This window comes from Sminthopsis crassicaudata, chromosome 2 (genome assembly GCF_048593235.1).
Source record: "Sminthopsis crassicaudata isolate SCR6 chromosome 2, ASM4859323v1, whole genome shotgun sequence".
Lineage (NCBI taxonomy): Eukaryota > Metazoa > Chordata > Mammalia > Dasyuromorphia > Dasyuridae > Sminthopsis > Sminthopsis crassicaudata.
In genome coordinates this window covers 470165993-470185647 of record NC_133618.1, presented here as the reverse complement: position 1 = coordinate 470185647, position 19655 = coordinate 470165993, and the positions used below count along the sequence as shown (strand labels likewise).

At 35.0% G+C, this 19655-nt stretch overlaps 1 protein-coding gene across 2 annotated transcripts in view; it reads right to left on the bottom strand.

Annotated features, from left to right (window-relative positions):
- Nucleotides 1–19655, bottom strand: part of ZBTB34 (zinc finger and BTB domain containing 34) — a 79310-nt gene that overhangs the window by 39916 nt on the left and 19739 nt on the right. The gene's annotated exons all lie outside the window — the stretch shown is intronic.

Genomic DNA, 19655 nt, shown 5'->3' with positions numbered 1-19655 from the left:
AAGATACTATGTTTTAAGAATACCTTAAGATTTTTGTAAACCATTAAGCCAAAGGTTTACTGTTATATTATTAAAATCCATCTTAAACTTTCTATATTCTAAAAATCCTTTTCTTCCTGTTCTGATAGGCTATTGTTCTAATTTTCTAAATTTTAAGGTTCTTCAGCTCTGCAATTCCAATCTCTATGGTCCTTCCACCTCTAACAGTTTACATTAAATAATGCTTTCTTTATTCAAGGAATGATTCAGCATACCAAAAAAGTTTTTTACTTTGTATAATGGCTCCTGAACTATATTGAATGCAATTTTAGCATATCTAGAAGGTTAAAAAAATTATTATCAATGTTTTTTCCACAGGAACACTAAAATCTCTTACAGACACTCTAAGGCTCTTGAAAGCTATATGTCATAAGATATGAGGCACCAGAAGAGAATAAAAAAAATAAATCTCAAAGGATTGTAGAATCTAATGCTCAGAGTTTCTGAAAAACACCATGAATGAAAAGCTGATCTTGGAGTGTTGAAGACCCATACTGGAGTGCAGCTTCTGACAGTGGTTATGTGACCTTGGACATGTCACTGAAACTCGGTTTCTCAGGTGGCTTTCTCTAAGAGGATAAGTTGCAAAAGAATTACTGATCTGCAGAGATCAGAATTTCCTCACCAGGAATTCACTACACTAATAAATGCTGCATCTGGAGTAAACTGAAAAGGGTTTTTTGGAGCCTTCTGTTTTCCTAACACAAAAAAAATGAAGTTAGTAATCATTTTGTTCCTATTGCCATAAATAAAATATTTTAAGAATGTGATAATTCATTTGGTGCGGGACACAACTCCATGTTAAAGAAAGGGGAGGGCAGATATTTTCTTAAAAATAAGTTCTAAAAGAAAAAGGAAAACATCTTTCCCAATCACTGTGATGCCATGTGCCTCACAACTATTTGTTCTTTCAAAAGGGGAGTACGACTCCTCTGACTCTGACTCCATCAGAGACTCTCAGGGCCAAAATTTTTGAATTCTATTATAATCTAAAAACCTGACCCAGAGAACTTTTCAATATATTTAATGAATGGTTATTAGACTTACTTATCCTCTAGGGAAAGGAAATGATTACCTCCTAAAACACTCTGCCTCATTTGGGAACAGGTCTAGCTTTTCCTTAGGAATATGGGAGTAGTTGTTTACTTGGATGAAACTGGTATCATTATTGAAAAAGCAGGGGAAATTAAATCCCAAAAATACACATTTTAAAATGACAGTCTCTGTTCTCAAGGTATTCACTTTTAATGGTGAAAATATGTATATTGTCTGCATATAAAAATGCATATAGAGTAGACTCAAAGCAATCTCCTAGGGAAAGGCACTAGTTCTTGGAGGGCTCAAAAAACTTTTCCTGGACAAAAAATACCATTTGAATTAATTTTTAAAGGAAACCATGTTTTTCAAGAGACAGCAGTGAAGAGAAAGAGCTTAAGGGAAAGCCAGTGTAATGGCATGGAGATAGGAGAAAACATATCATATGTGAAATATGGTAAGGAGATCAAAATTACTGAACCAAAGAGTGTAGGAAGGGAACTCATATGCAAGAAAACTAAAGGTAGGAAGGAACAAGATTGTGGAGAGTTTTAAATGATAAACATAAAACTATCTGGTTTTGCTCCTGAGGTAATAGGGATATAGAGATTACTGTGTTGGAGGTGACATATCAGATCTGTGTTTTTAAGAAAATCAGTAGTGGATGTAAAAAATATACACTAGAATAAGGAAAAGATTTGTAGGAGGGAAACCAAGCAGATAGCTATTGAAATACTTCAGGCAAGAGGTGTTAAAGACTACTGGACCAGAATATTGACACTGTGAATGAAGAGAAAGGGATATTTGTGAGAGAAGTTGGAGAGAAAAAAATGATAAGTGATTAGAAAGGTTTACTGAGTAAGAGTGAAGAATCAAGGCTGACACTAAAGCTAAAGGCAACTCAACTAAACTAAACTAAACTAAAGGTAACTGACACTAAATCAAGGTAACTGGTGGTAACCTTGACAATAAATAGGGAAATTTGGAAAAGAGATGGATTGGGGAGGAAAAAGAAAAAGTTCTGTTTTAGACATGATTAGTTTGAGGTGCCAATGGAAAATCCAATTACAAAGTTTGTTACTTGGTTCTGAAACTCAGGAAAGAGATTAAATATGTAGATCTGTATCTTCATCTGTTTAGAGATGATAAGTGAACCCATAAAAATGTATTAGTTTATACAAAGAGAAGGAAATGCCAATAGGACTCAGGATAAAATTTTGGAGTATAACAGTTAGTATGTATGACATGTATGAAAACCCATCAAGGCTGAATAGGTCAGACAAATAGTTACATAGCATTTATGTGCCACTACTATGTATCAGGTACTGTGCAGGCAAAAAATATTCCTATCAAGAAGTTCACAATCTAATGGGGAAGACACATGTAAACAACTATGTACAAACAAGATGTATACAAGATAAATTAGGTAGTCTCAGAGGGAAAACGTTAAGATTAAGGACTTCTTTGAGAAGATAGTACTTTAGCTAAGAACTAATGGAAAGCCAGGGAATGTAAGAGATGAAGATGAAGAGAGACGCAAGAGAAACAGTTACTCAAAATCTCCAGATGTCTGGAGATGGGCTAGATTACAAAGTATGTAATATATAATATATGTATAATATATATAATATATAACTATATATAAATACAATATATAAATATAGGTTGCAAAGATATAAGAAAACTGGAAATAGGGTAAGGAGGTAGGTTACAAAGGGGTTTAAAAGACAAGGAGGTTTTTTTATTTCATCTTGGAAGTACTAAAGAATCACTAGAGTTTATTGAAGAGGAGACTGAGTTGGGAGAATGAATAGGGAGGAAGGAACCTGAGGAGCAGATGACATGATAGGAAGAAAACCAGCAAAGAAAAATGTCACAAACTCGGAGGAAAAAGAATCAGATTATGAATAGAAGTTAAGAATGAGGCCTGAGAAGTAGCCATTGGATTTAGAGCATAATAACCTTTGCTAACTTTAGAGAACAATTTTTGTTGAATATTGAGGTTAGAAGCTAGAGTTTTTAGAAGAGAAGTAGACAGCAATGAAATTTTTTTTAATCTGTGTTTTAATATATTTTACTAATTACAGAAAATATATAGCTCATTATCATATGCTTCATTTTTTTAAGGGGGTAGAAAAGAAGTGTGAAGTAGAAAACCAGAGCTGCTATAGGTGTGAGTATTGATTTTCCTGTGGAACTACTGATGAATGACCTATTATATACTAAAGCTGGTCTATACTTTGTTTTGAAAGCAAACATTCAGCTCCTTATCTTAAACTTGCAAGTGACAATTATGACAGTTGTATGAAGGTCAATGGATTGGCCCCTTGCATGTTGATATGTTTTCAAAAGAGCTTTACAAATGCTAAAAATATTCAATATATTGTACAAAAAGACAGGCAGAGACCTGGCTATGCATCCAGCTTGAAGTTTCCTGACTAAATGTAAATCAAAAGAATTTTGTAAATGTAAATCAAAAAAAGCTAACAAGAGCTAACATTTATATAGTGCTTAATATTGCCAGGTACTGAGTAATGCTTTACAGTTGTTATCACGTTGACCCTCATAACAACTCTGGTAGGTAAGTGCTATATTATCCCCATTTTACAGATGAGGAAATTGAGGCAAACAGAGGTTAGTGACTTGCCTGGGTCATATACCTAGTAAGTATCTGAGGTCGGATTTGAATTCAGATTTTCTTGACTCCATCTCTGGTGCTCTATCCTCCTCACCACATCATTGCCACATCATGGTTCAAGTCACAAAATAATGGAATTACAGAATTGGAAGGAATCACAGAGGTTACTTTCTTTCAGTCTCAGCTTCATCATCTTTAAAATTTAAAGTATGATATAAGCAATAGCCTCATCAAGCTTATTTTAAAATCCACCTAATAAATCTTATGTACCAAGAATATAAACTATTGTTTGTGATATCAGAGGGAAATGAGAAATAGTGAATGGGAAGTGTCAGACCATGGCATGATTTTCATCTCCAGAAAAGTGCACTATGAGTCAATGGCATAATCTAAGAGCTAAAAAGTACGTTTGATTTCATTAATTGAAATATAAAATATAAGATGAAAATTCTACTATCTTTTACCATGTTGAGAACATATTGGTAGTACAGAGAAAGTGGAGTTCATATGGGAGAGAAAAAAAAAAGGCAACCAGGATCATAAGAAAACTGGGGACTATGTCATGCAAAAAAATAGCTGAAGGAAATGGACAGGATGTGATAAGTGTCTTTGAAGATGTAAACAACTATAACATGGAAGAAAGATTTAAGTTTAATCTGCTTGGCCCCAGAAGTTACAATTAAAACCATTTGATAAGAGTTGCCAGGAGAAGATTTCAATTTCATATAAGGAATCCTAGCAAAGAGAGTTCTCCAAAAGGCAAATGGGTTACTTCAGGACCGACTGATGATAATCCCTGTGGCTGGAGATGTTTGAGTAGAAGCTGCATAGCCTCTTGTCAAAGATGCTAAAGATTACTACTTCAGGATGAGGTTACAGAAGGTTGCCTCTGAGGACCATTTCAACTGAGGTGAAATTCTCTAATTTCTGAGGTCCTAAATTTAGTGCTGTAAGAGGACACCTAAACCATCTGCCCATTTTACAAAGAAGGAAACTGAGCCCAGGAAGGTTAAGAATAAGAATAAGTGGCTGTCAAGATTTAAAGTCAAATTCTAACTACATATACAATACTCTTTCCAAGACACCAAGATGCAGTGCTCTAGCTTTGCTAATTGCCTAGAGGATAAAAGAAAGTGTCTAACTCCATACATTTCAGTGTTAAATATTCTGGAGTTCTAAATTAATTCTGCATATAAATAGGTAGGAATTCTTATGCAAAGAAGAATGTTCCTGTATACTTCATGAACTGGCATTACACACACACACACACACACACACACACACACACACACACCCTTTCCCCTCAACTTTAGATTTCTAACTTTATTTCTTTCATGACTTTCATCAAAATAAACAGAACCTTAATCTGAGTAGAACAACAATAAACAGCTTACATTTTTATAAGACAAAATAGGTCATGCAAAGATTATTTCTTTGATTTTACATAATATTGAGGTTCTAGAAAATGGCAAGTAACTGACCCAAGTTCACTCAGACAGTAAATGGCAGAAGTAGGATGCAAATTGAAGTTTCTAAATCTAAAACTTTCTATTACATCACCATTATTTCCTCATAACTGATTTAACTTTTTCAGAGCCCCAGTTTCCTCACGTATAGAATGAGGGTCCTTAACCTTTTTTTAGGTCATGGACCCCTTGTGCAATCTGGTGAAACCATGGACAACCCCCTTTAGAAAAAAATGTTTTTAAATGTACAACAAACTTATCATATTGAAATAATTATAATTTTGTTTAAGTACATATGCCTCAGTTTAACAAACTCTGGATTAGATGATCTCTCAGGTGCCTTTGAGTTGATCTCTCAAGCTCCATTCTATGAATAACTTATTCTGACTTTGGCAGTGGAGATTCTTGAGCCTTTCGTCCTTTTATAATAAATGAATATTTGCAGAGCATCCATTGTGTAAGTAGTACTGTGCTACACATTGAATGATTATGAGGCAGTTACATGGCAAATGCTCATATAACACACAACATGAGATTTAACAAGGAGAATGTTTTTCCTTTCCCTTTTGATTATTTGACTTTTGAGGCACTCACCCAGGATGATTTTATGATACTGATTTTACAGAACCATAAAATGTAAATGCCAGAAGGGACACTGGAGGTCTACTAGACTCTAAAAGAGCAGTAAACCAGAAGTCCAGAGAAAGAGTATGACTTGTCCAAGATAATACCAATAGGTAGTAGTGGGCCTGAGACTGAAGAAATTTATTTCATTTTAACTTCAAGGCTATTTCCTACAGGGAAGGGGATTGCTTTGATAGGCATTTAACTCCTATGTGAAATACTGGGGAAATCCAAAGTACAATTCATTTCTGTATAATATAGAACAGAGTATCAAAAATATACCTCTTACCAAAAAGTGAGCCAAGATTGAAAAATCCTATTTGCAGAATAGAAGCAATTTAATATTTCTAGAAAGTCACTTAACTCCTATGAGCCTGCTTCTTCATCTGCAAAGTAGGGACACTAATATTTATATTAAATAGATCTCAGGCTATTGCAAGTAAAGTGCCTTGTAAATTCTAAAAGTATTACATAAAGGTGAACAATTATTATATAAAGCACTCCTCCATTGTCTCACCATGGCATGAAGATAACCTTGTATTCTCAAAGGATATGCTAGCAGATACTGATACTAAGCTCGACAAGTGTTGAGTATGAGTGTTAGCCCATCTAAGTGAAGAGAAACCCTTTCTTAGATGAGTTTGGACCCCAAAATGAAGGGATGCAATCTGCATAGGTAGAAGGATATTCCACCAACAAAATCCTAAATTTTTTGAAGTGTTTTAAGGTAGGCAAAATTTAGCTGAATATATCTGAATTGTGAAGAACCACAAGAAGTATACAGTAGGGAAAAGTGATAGAAAACGTGAGAGAGTAATAAATGGTCAGGACTCAAATGCCTGGGTTTTCTAAGAACTCAGAGTCTCCATGTTTTGTTTGTGGCAACAAGAAATTCACCCAAAACCTAGCAAATAACAAATGGAGGGAATCAGTTAATCCAGTTAATCTGAATGGATATTGATTATGCAGCAAATAGGAAATTCATGGGTAAGATCTCTGATCTTCACATATCATTATATTTGGTTTCAAAATCCCTTACAAAGTTGGTAGTTAAACATTATCCATGGTACTTAATTCAAAGCTTTATCAAATTATGTGAAAACACAGCAACAATTACTGAAAAGGTAAAAACCTGTTATTTCTGTGCATTCAGTCACTGGTAGAACTTTCACAATACTTTCAGAAATGTCTTCAAGTAGAGGTCCTTAAGCTGAGGTCCAAGAACCTCAGGAGGTATTTTGTTTTTAATATTTTATTATTTCAATTTAATTGATTCCTTTGTAAAGTGAAACAACTTTTAAATAAATGGAAGTTTAGTTTTATTTTTTATTGCATGGACTAGGCAGACTGAAGAATGTGGATGAGGCAGAGAAGAGTATGATCCAGACCACTAAAGGAAGATCCTATATACTATATTTATGAAACTAAATAGCTATTAAATTATTGAAGCATATATACATTTGATTTATAGATACTGTACCTAATCACATTTAGGGTATGTGAAAAATTTCATAGTCCAAGCTATACATTATTGGAGGTTAAGTCGTTTAGAAAAATGTATTGAAAACTAATGGAAAAAGCACTGCAGTTAAGTCAGGAAACTCCTGGGTTTAGATACACATGTCATTTGTGTGATCTTGAGCAATTCAATTTATTAAATGAAAATTATATGCAAAGCACTGAATTAGGCAGTAGGGATGAAAAGACAAAAATGAGCTTAGATTATATTATTAGAATAGATTCAATATCATACACAGTAAGTAGATGGAGTAGAAAGTGATGAGAGCAAAGAAGAAATCAAGAATAGCACCATAAGAATATCTGAAGAGATAGAAGGCATTACACCTGGCAGAGATAGAATACAATGGACAGTGAGAGGTTTATAAAGTACAGGGAAACTGATCTGAGGCTTGAAGAAATAATAAAAATCTTAAAACTGGCTGTGAGGAAGGAATCCATTCCAGGCATGAGACTTAAAGAATAGAATAGGCAAAAGATAACATTGACATTGAAATTAAGGAAGAGTTGAAATAGGAAATTCTATTGGAAATAGATTGTGTCAAATAGGAGTAATAAAGGTATAAAGACATATTGGAGCCTGACTGTGTAGGGTTTTAAATAAACTAAGGAGTTTTATTTTATACCAGAGGCAATAAGGGGCCATTGAAGGTTTTTGAGCAAGGGCACGACATGATTGAAGTAAAATTATTTGGGCAGCTATGTGAAGAATAGATTGAAAAGGGGGGGGGAAATCCTGAAGGCAGAGAGAACAAATAGCATTATTCCAAAAATCTATATGAGTAGTGATGAAAACCTTTACTAGGGTGATTGGCAACAAGAATAAAGAGATATGAAAGATGCTGCAGAAAGGTAGAACTGACAGGCCTGTAGTACCCTCAATAGAAACAGGGAAACATGAAAAAGGGTGGAGTTAGGAAAAAGACAATAAATTCAGTTTTGGGGAAGATTGTGAGTTTGAGGTGTCAATTAGCTGACAATGTCCAACAGACAGTTGGATTCCATTTGAGAATGGAGTTCAAGAGGGAGACTAGGGCTGATTATAAAGGCATTAGAATCATTTATGTAGAGATAATAATTGCACTCATTGGAGCCAATGAAATCACAAAGAAAGAAAATATAGAGGTGAAAGGTTTCAGGACAGAGATCTGAGGAACATTCATACTTAAGAAAAAAGAAATAGATGATAATTCAGCAAAGGAGACTGGGAACAAATAGGAAGACTACTGGGGAACCAAAAGAAAGCTGTGACAAGGATGCCAAGGCATGGGAAAACATCCAGGAGATAGTGGTTAGGTTGAAAACTACAGAAAGGCCAAAGCGGATAAAGACTATGAAAATAACATCAGCATAAGTAGTGATGCGAGCAAAACTTTCTAGGAGTTAACAGGGAAAAAAAGAGATAAGGGAGAAAAAGGGATAAAATGACACATTGATGGGGCAGCAAGATCAAGTGAAATGGTTTTAAGATTAAAGAAATTTCAGCATATGCCAAGAAGCCAGCAAGCCAGTAGATAGGGTATGAATACAAGACAAGTCCCTTCCTTTCTCTTACTTTATTTCCTCATCTGTAAAATGAGGGTGTTAAGATTAAATCAGGGGTTTGGCAAACTATAACTTGAAGACCAAATCCAGCCAGCTGCCTGTTTTTGTTCAGTCCAGGAATTAAGAATAATGTTTACAATTTTAAATACTGGTTTTAAGCTAGATTTGGTCGAGTTTCCACATCAGATGATTTCTAAAATCGATTATCTACTTTAAAATTCATGACCCTAAGATTCAATTCTGCCATGTACTAGTATAATTTTTCTCAAACTATTTCCCTATAAACAAACTAAGGATAATGATATCTGTACACACCATACACCTCACAAGATTATTTTAAAGAAAACACTTTGTAAACCTTAAAATTACTCTAAAAATTTAATTTACAACTGAAATTATACTGTCTTTTAAATTTTGGCTGAAATACTCCTGTTGTAAATACTGATTTATGCTCTTCTGCTTATATTTATTTTCAATATTTTATTTCAATACTTCAAAAGACCCATAATTTTATCAGGGTGAATGTTCCACTTTTGCAGCCAATTTCAACTTTTTATTACTTAGTAAAGGTTCAATGAGCACTGTGTCCAAGAAAAGTTAGTCAGCATCTTGGTGATGAGTCTGCATTTAGTTTGGCTAAGTTATCAGTAATCTCTTCATTGGCAAATCCAATGGCATTTTCTGAATCCTCATTCTTCTTGACCTTTCTGCAATCTTTGACACACTGTTACTCACCCTCTTCCTGATTTTCTCTTCCTACCTGACTGCTCTTCAGTCTCCTTTATTACATTATCTTCACATAGATCATGCCTGTTAATCAAATAGGTGTTTCCCTCCTTCTGGCCTTCTCTTCTCCCTCTATACAACTCCAGTAGGTGATCTTATCAGCTCCCAAGGATTTAATTAATCTCATCTACTTATTTAGCCCAGGTCTCTGCTGACCTCTATCTCATCTCCAAATGCCTATTACAATCTCAAACTGGATGTCCTGTAGACATCTTAAATTCACCATGTCCCAAACTGAACTCATTACTTTCCTTCCTCTCTCCCTTTTCTACATTTCTCAATTACTGATGAGGGTACTAACATTTTCCCTGTTCCCCAGGTTTACAACCTAGACGTCATCCTCAATTCACTATCTTTCAATCCCATTTCCCATGTTTTGATAATACCTGTTGATGTCATCTTTGCAGCATCTCTAGAATACATCATGACCTCCTCTCCTCTGATACTGCCATCATCCTGGTACAGACCCTCATTTTCCTCATGCAATTGTCTGTCTACCACAAGTATCTCCTCCATTCAGCCACAAAGTGATTTTCCTAAACCTCAAGTCCAACCATATCACACTTGCCTTACTCAATAAACTCCAATGGCTCCTTATTGCCTTCAACAAAATCTTCTGGCATTCAAAGCCTTTCATAGGAATTCCCCCTCCAACACACACTCTCACACCTTTCCGGTCTTGTAACACTTTATATAACCTCCCCTCGCCACAACCCATACTTTTCAGCTTAGTTTCACTGGCCTCTTTTGCTATTCCTTGAACCAGACACTCCATCTCTTGGCTTTGAGTATTTTCATTTGTCATCCTCCATGCCTGGAATGATCTCCCTCATTTCTGCTTCTGGTTTCCTTTAAATCCCAGCTAAAATCCCATCTTCTACAGTAAGTTTTTCCCAATTTCTCTGTTCTAGTGACTTTGTTTTCTATCTTTCTTATTTATCCTGTATATGGCTTATTTGTACATAGTTGTTCATATATTATCTCCCCCATCAAATTATGAGCTCTTCAAGGGCAGAGGCAGCCTTGTCTTTGTATGTCCAGGGTTTAGCATAGTGCTTGGAACATGCTATTTGTTATTTTTGTTCAGTTATATTCAACTCTTTGTGACTCATGGCCCATGATGTCCTTGGGTTTTCTTAATAAAGATACTGGAGTGGTTTGCCATTTTCTTCTCCAGTAAATTAAGGCAACTATATGTAATTTGACTGGGGTCACACAGCTAGTAAATGTCTGAGGCTGAATTTGAACTCAGGCCATTGAGCAACCCTGCTGCCTCCTGCCTAGCATCGTGAATGGCACCTGATACAAAGTTCTAACCTTCACCTTTTCCGTCTTGGCCAACTCATTGCTTCCAATGACTTCAATTACCACTCTAAGAAAAAAGGCTCCAAATTTGTTTTGCCACTCCTGACTTCTGAAAGGTCCTAAATAAGCCTAGGAAAGGCTTTAAAAGTGTGTTCTTCAGAAGTGGTTAGGTGGCGCAGCAGTCCTAAAGTCAGGAAGTCCCTAGTTCAAATTTGACCTCAGATACTTAACACTTCCTGGCTGTATGGCCCTGGGCAAATCACTTAACTCCAATTGTCTCAGGGGGGGAAAAAAAAAGTGTGTGCTTCAAAAATCAGAGGAAATCCTAAAATACACATGGCAATCTCTACTAGAATAAGCAGCTTCAAACTCAGCATTCTCAAAAGGGAGCTTTTTTTCACTTTTCTTTCAAGTGACCCTGTCATTTACTCCCATCAAATTCTCTTGATTCTACCTCTTCAACATTTTTCCTATTTTAGTTTCCCTAGCTCTAGTTTCATTGCTACCACTCTAAATCCAAACAACTGTTTCATCAGTTTCATCACTCCAATCCATTCCAAGGTATACCGCTTGAATTTAAGCATATATTTTGTCAAATCACCCTTTTGCCAAAAAAATAGCAAATCATTTAAGTTCAAATTCTTTGGCCTGGCATTCAAGATCCGCTACAATCGATAATTCTCGCCTACCTTTCCAGTTTTTTCTTCATACCACTCTAATCTCTGTTGTTTCCTGAATATTCTACTCTATTCCTACTTTATTCTCTATGTCTACTTACTCATCTCTTTCCCTCACCTGTTGAATTTTTATCTTCCAATCAATAAGCATTCATTAAAGTACCTACTGTGTCAGGTACTTAAGTGCAAAGACCAACTCATACACCATCTCCTCAGTAATACTTTCCCCAATCCTGTCAATAACCATTCTACTGTACCTTCCAAATAATGTTTTGAACTATACCTAATGCACTTATCACAAATCATTGTAAGTTAGAATTATCCATATAAATCTTATTCTCATTTCTAATTAAATATCAAGAGGTCCAGAACCATGATTTAACTTTGTATCTCTCCCAGTAGTTAGGACAGTACTCTGTACTTTGAGTTTCTCGAACTGGAAGATTTGGGATCTGAGTTGAAAAAAGAACATGAAGATCAATCATCTAACCCCACTTTCTTAAACTGTGGTTTTTGTAACAATATAAGAGTCACAAAATTATTATCAGTAAATGTTTAATTTGTATACCCATTTTATAAATCTATATATCGAGGATAACATAAAATAGAAAAAAATTTAAGTTAAAAGTTAAGAAGTCCTGATCTAATCCAAACGCTTACTTTAAAAAAGCAATCCTGATCAAAAAGTGATCATGCCTCTGCTTCAACACATTTAGTGAATGTTTTTGGACAAATATTACAAACATGCAATGGATTTAACTATTATAATTCACTATAACAAAACTTTTATTTAAAAAAATTAATATGTATAATAATCACCAAATCTGCATATATCTTAAAACATTTTCATTGTTATCTAGTTTCATATTAATATTCTATTTTCTCAATTTCTTACACTTTCTATTCTACAAATTGGGCACTAAAGTACCTTCACATAAAATTTAACTTGTTAAAGGTTCTATCATGGCTGCCTACAAATTAGCCATACAGGGTCATTTCTAAGAGGAAGGGTTCTCCCCCTGGGGCCATGGCCCCAATTAATGACAAGTTGAACTATAAAATTTAGGCAAGCTTCAGCATAGCATGCCCTAGAGGGTGACTAATATCTTATTAAGTTATACATTTAATAGCTTCAGTATACTTACTTCTCCGTTTGGAATATTATAAAGGGAAAAATAGTATTCAGCTACTATAGTAGAAATGAAACACCACTAATTTCACATTGTACTTTACTCACATAAAATTCTTCCCTTAAATTGTCTTATTTTTATTTTGCTTATGTACTCTCCTTAAAGGGCAGTTGTAATTCTTCTACTATTACATCATTCTAGAATTATTTGTAGCACATGGCTGGCTTATCCATCTTTATATTAAGTGGTGTTTGATTTTAAATGGAATCAAATCCAAGTGCCTAATGGCTAATACCACTGATCAGTCAAACCAGTTTATGATTAAAGCATAGTACTGGAATTTCTTTTGCTTCTGTTCTTATTTTTCAAATATCTCAAATCAATAACTTTGTAGAACCAGCTTGTATTATTTCATCTTCGTTTACCAAAATCCAAAGTGAACTTTCTCAAACTAATCAAAGAAAAAAATAAGTTTTGGAAAACCATGCCATGCCTTCAGGTGGAACCTGAGAATATATATATATATATATAAATCAAGATCAACACAAACTAAATTATTTACTGGTATAGTCTGAGCAACTATAATAAGAATTATAGCATTTTAGAATTGTAAGAGATCTTAATCTAATCCTATCCCCTTATTTTACAGTAAAAGAAATGTAAGCCTAGAAAGGATAGTTTTTTCAATACATGGAATCCAGTTCTGATCTCAAATCCAATACTCTTTTTTAACCATACTGTGCTGCCTCCTATACTTTATTTTCTTTAGTCATGTTGCTTTTGGGCAACAATGTACAAGTTACAGAGCTGTTAGGAGCCATCATTGTATAATCAAGAAAAATACTGGTCCTTAAGTCAGGAAATTTAGTTTCACATCCTAGCTCTACTTACTAGCTATGCAATTTTACTTTTCACTTTATTTCTCAGGATCTCCATTTCTCCACCTGTAACATTAATATGGACTAGCTCTAAGATCTCCTCTAGTTGATTCAAGTCTTTACCTCTGGCAGTACCTCACATGTCCCCTTTGCAAAATGAGGTGTTAGAAGATTCTCTTTTAAGAGCTGCCTTTTACTTAGTGACTAACCCTCTGGAAAGGGAGATTTTAAGAAGTTGGCAGAAAGTCAAGTAGTTACTGCAAGAACCTTAAGGACATCTAAATAAACCATGTTCTTTTCCCTCTAAACCTAATATTGCTATTTTTCCATTATTTACTAGGAATGTATATCCTTAATTTTCAGACCAGATAATGCTCTTGGCTTACATACCTTTCTAATGTACTGATCCCGAAAATGTGTTACCTGTGCTGTGTAGTATAATAAACTCAAAGCTTATCTGTGCTGTGTAATATACTAGACTGAAAACTCACAAGGGCAAAGTTCTTGTCTGTTTTGAAGAATTCAGCCTGGTCTTGAGAGCACAGGGCTGAGAATGTGGCAATAAGTTTGCTTCTGTTAACATACTGAAGAGTTCTGTGATATATTCTCACAGATACAGAACAAAGCTCTTCTACAAACCTTTGAAGAAGGGACAAAGCTTCAGTAAAATTGTTATACATCAGCTTCCCACCGTACACCTCCTCCCCAAAAAATCCATCTTCTGGCAACCAACCTTCTAGTGCTGAGTCTGCACTTAGGGTAAGTTGTAGATGTGTTCTTGGATGGTAAAACCAGAATGCATCAGCAGGTCTTGCATTTGGGCCCCTCTAGATTTGATGGGGCTGTCAAAATGTGTACTCTGCCAGACAAACTTTCAAGTCCACAAGATCAATTCCATACTATGTTGGACATTATTGGTGGGATTTCTATAACCTAAAGAATAGGCAGGTTTCTCACCTATCTTTGCAGCGTTATTTGTTGTTAGGTTCTTCATGGTCATTCTACAGCAAAACTGGCCTGCTAGCTACTCTCTGTATCCAACATTGAATCTTGTAGCTCCATACATTCGAGAAAGGGGTCAGTCTTGCATACCCTCCCTTTTTGTTTCCCAGAATCCTTAGGAATTTACTTCATTTTACACTTAGGATTTACTGTAGTTCTGTACATAGCCTACAAGAATGTTAAGTTCCTTAAGAAACAATTTCTCTTTGTAAATCCAGAGTTTAGCAGAATGCCAAACACACAGGAGGCACTTAATGTCTGAGGACTGGAAAGATATACATTGCCCAGTGGCCAGAAGCTTCCTCCCATTTGTAACAAGGGGATCATATTATGTTACTTTGTAGAGAAATGTATATGAAGATAAAGAAATGGCAAAGGGTACAACCTAAAGAGAAGGCTGTGCTGCCTGTCAGAAAAAAGCTATTCACTGACCAGATAATACAGAGTAAATATAGTCAGATTCTATCCTTACCCATCCACAGTACAGATAGCCCAGGCAATCTACAGCCCATTTAAAAATTCAGGGGGTGGGGAGGTTTATAACAAACAACAGTGATAACAGAAGGTTTGTGTGGGATGATGATAAGTTTAGGTCTAAAATGAGCAGTGTCTCTTGTAATAAGCTGTTGCTGGGAAGTAGGGCTTTCTCGGTGCTATAATTTGCTGGTTCACCAGTCTGAACCACACTTAAAGAACGGTGCTTTTTGTGATAAGAGGTGAGGGAGAACAGGCTGAAATAAGTGAAGCAGCATAGTGTCCAGAGAGGGAAAGAAAAGGAAGGGAATAAACATTTACATAGCACCCACTATGTGCCAGGCACTGTGCTAAACATTTTCTATTTATCTCATTTGATCCTCACAACCCTTCAAGAATAGGTACTATCCTCATTTTACAGAGGTTAATTTCCCCAGGGTCACACAGCTAGTATTTGAGGTTTGATTTGAACTCAGGTCTTCCTGACTTTAGGCCTAGGACTCTTATCAGATGCTAACAGCTGCCTCTCAGAAAGGTAAACAGTATGAAGGTAAACAGGATTTCAAAGCATTGTGTTAGGAAAAAGGAGATTTGTGGGTCAGGACTATGAAAGGTGTCTTGAGGGGCTGGGCAGAACTGAATAGGGTCTATAAGTAGAGGCTGGGCTATAGTAAGGGGGGGGGGTGAGAAAGGGGAGAACTGGAAGAGGCAACAAGATAGAAGCATATGTAGTCTTCAAGAATGGCCTCTGCAATCAACTTGAAAGAAATCTTACTTTTCCATGCATGGCAAAAAAACAGAAAAATAATAAAAGCACACGAGATCAAAGATAACCAACCCAAAGTGAAAACAAAGCTTTTACGAAGTTGACAGATAACATTTATTAAAACATGTCATACAAAAGGGCATGGTCTCTTCTATAAGAAGAAAATATTAAACAGTAACATTAAATTAAGTAAAACCATGCTGTACAGTAAAGACAGCAATATTATATAAAGACAAAACTATTCAACCTTTGCAATACAGGCATAACATTTCACAAAATATCAATAAGATATGCAACCTTAAATGACAATTTCCTTAGAATAAAACTATGTAGCTCAAGGAAGATTCACCTGACTTGCATAAATAAAAGTAAATTTCTGGAAGAAATATTGGAAACCCCATAAAAAAGGAAACAAAGCAGCAACAACTGACATATGACACAAGCTTCAAGCAAGGAGAAAAAAAATCACATTTTAAGAAATGTGTTCCAGCATTTTCCCTCAGGGCACTGTTCAGTATAGTTATTCTAAATTAAAAACAGATTCATTGAAATAGGTTTAAAGTAGCAAATACTTTGCCATTTCAAAGAAAAACTCTGGTTTCACTGAATAAGGATGGAACCTTCTGAGTTAGTAACCCTATAAAAAGCATTTTCAATAAATATTAGTGGCATAAGTCAAAATTTGCTTAAGATTATATTGGAGAAGATTCTGCATGGGTTTAGTCTCACTCCTTACTACTCCCAAGTCATCAAAATGTGGACCTTATGAAACTAAGACCCTGATTTGGCAGTATCTATTCAATCTTCAATCAAGTCTGTTGTACCTCTTGCCCTGGGGGAAGAAGAAAAGGTATCAATGTTGTTCTTGTGTATACGGTTCAATTTTACTTCCAAAGTACCTGGCAATGCACACCATACACAGAAAGGAGGAACTAAAACATAAAATTTTGAGGTGTATCCTAATAAGTTCTTCAAGAATAGCCTTAAAACTTGGTTATCACCCCTAAATTGGGGAAGGAGGAAGAATGGAACATTAGTTATAAATTTTTTTTGTTCAGTCTGAACTAGTGACCTTAAAAAAGGAACTAAGAAAGGTCTGGTCTAGTAGTCAGAATCAAAGGTCTGGGACCCAAGAACTCCTGAGGTTAATCCCATATGATCCCAGGGTGGCCTTGGGAGAAGGCACTTAACCTTTGCCTCAGTTCCCTTTCTTGTAAAATGATGATGTCTATCTTATGAAGTAGATTATTTTCATTTCCTGTAAGTGCTTCTAAAATTAAAAGCATGATATAAGTGCTAGCATTAATAATGTCATGTAACATTCACAGTCCTCATTAAGTGGAGCCTTTAAAAAAAAAAATCAGGAGGAAGGAACAGCTCAAGTTAAAGATTTGAACAAAAACTCAATACTGGAGGGGGATGACATCACTACCATATCTACAGAAGGCTTTGTAAGTGTGACCTCTTCTACTCCCTCCTGCACAATTATTTTGAAAAAAGACTAAATTTCTAAATAAGTGTTATAGGCTAGAGGAAAAAAAAGAGTAATCATTCCCAACACAAAGATGATAATTGAACAAGGGGATAAAATTACTTTATCTTGAAAAGGTAAAGTATGCAAAATTTCTCTGTTAACATAGTAAGCATTCTTCTCCAAGCCTTTCCCTGCCTCCCAACTCCATTCCCCTTCCTCCAGGCCAACTCATGCTGGGAAAAGATTTTGTGCTATCTGAATGTGGTAAGCAATAGAGTGGTCCCACTAAGAATATCTGGGGTGATTTGTTTATGCATAACCATTTTTAAAAAAATGAAACCCAATATATTATATAAACAGCATAAGACTAACAGATAAGTTGAGCATGGAGCTTTAAAATAAAAGAATTATAAATTAGCAGTTGGTATACTCATCAAGGTTCCTAACAAAAGGTACCACTTATTTAAGAAAGGTAAAATTGCAATTAAAAAAATTATATCCTTGTAAAATTGATGTCAGAGGTGACATATTTTAGAGATTAAGTAAGAAAGTAATGGAATAGACTAAAAAAAAACTTCAAATTACTCATGACAAGATTGTTTCACTGAACTGAACAGAATTGAAAGATAGGTATTCCTATATTTGTATTTTCTAGCTCAAACTCTTACAAAACTTCCCAACCTAATTTTTTAAAACGACAGCTTTCAAATAGATAAGAAATATACTTTCCTAACACCTTAGCAGAGGGTAAAATTATTTGGCAGGAGTCATTGTTTCACAACATCATTAATAATATTAGTAAGAGTCATAAAGCAATTTCTCATCACACAGAAAGACCAGGACCACTTCAAAGGGTGGGATAAAATTAAGTTGGATTGTATAATCACCTCTACACAATTCCAGTCATGTAAACAAAGAAAGACTGGCAATTGGCAGACTTTTGAATATTAAGGAAACAGTATTAATGTGGCAATAAATCAGGAGGTAATATAGAGTTTCTAGTTTAAAAAACAATATATGTATAAAGAGATTTAAATACAAAGTGCTTTTCTATATTGAGAAGGATACAGTGTCAGTGAGTAGATCCCTATTAATTACAATTACAAGAGTGAGCAACTTTCCCATTTGTCCACATACAGTGTTCAGAACTTGAATTCCTAAGAGTTAGCAATTCGAGTAAGTCCATTGCCAGCAATGGCAACCATATTTGCTAAAAGCCAATTTTTAAAAACCAAATTTCAGTTATTTTTCCTACAAAATGAAAACATTTATGTTTAAAATTTGGAAGTAATCAACCAGTAAGTCAAAAGAAATTAGTATAATTATAGCACCCTGTCCCACCCCAAGGAGATATCTAGATACATCATAGAGCTTACGAGTATTCAGAATATGATTCCTTTTCTAAAAAGTAGTCTTCAGTTCAATACCATCAGACTGATGGGAAGAAAAGAAAAATCTCAGAATTACCAGTTTTTTGTTTTCTCTATGTACAGATGTGTGGACTTGTTTATTTATATAGCAGTATAATCTGGGAACTTGACTTTTTAAACTGCTCTGTTAAAAGTCAGGATTTTTTTCTTCTTTTCCATTCTGAAATACTTTCCAGCCCCTAGAAAGACTTACATTAAGGGCTCATGTGGATCTGTTTTCAAGAGCTACCACCCCCTTTTACAGGTAACAACAATCAAATTGCATAATATTGAATCAACTGACATAATGTGCCACCCAGTTTACCAGCTCTTCTCTGTTTCACTCACACTGCAACTCTGTTTCTAAGTCTTTGTAGCTTCATAGCTACAGAATACTAAATCCAACTCCTGAAACTCCTAACTATAAGCTTTAGCTGTAGTTTTTTTCTTTCCTGTTAACTATAAATGACAGATTTTGATTAGAAAGCTTTAATATTTTTGCAATAGGCCCACAACTCTGAGCAGCAGCAGATAGGACTTATAATCAGGATCACAACAGGTCCAATATTTAGACCTAGGACTCTGCTAGAGCGGTAGCTGATTCAGTCACTCACATGAACAGGAATTGGAACATCAAGCCAATTAGAAATACTAATTTCTGGTAACTAATTCTATACCTAGTAATTACGCCTAGATAAAAAATTTTAAACTTTAGTACATTAAAATATAAAACCTTGTGTGGATTATATTAAGAACTTGATACACATTACTGTAGTATCACAAAAAAAAAAAAAAAAAAAAAAAAAGAAGCTTGTACCATGTTACTATTGAACCAAGTTAGAATGTTATCTACTTTGCATCCTCCTTCGTGGTTTTAGTTAAAATATCC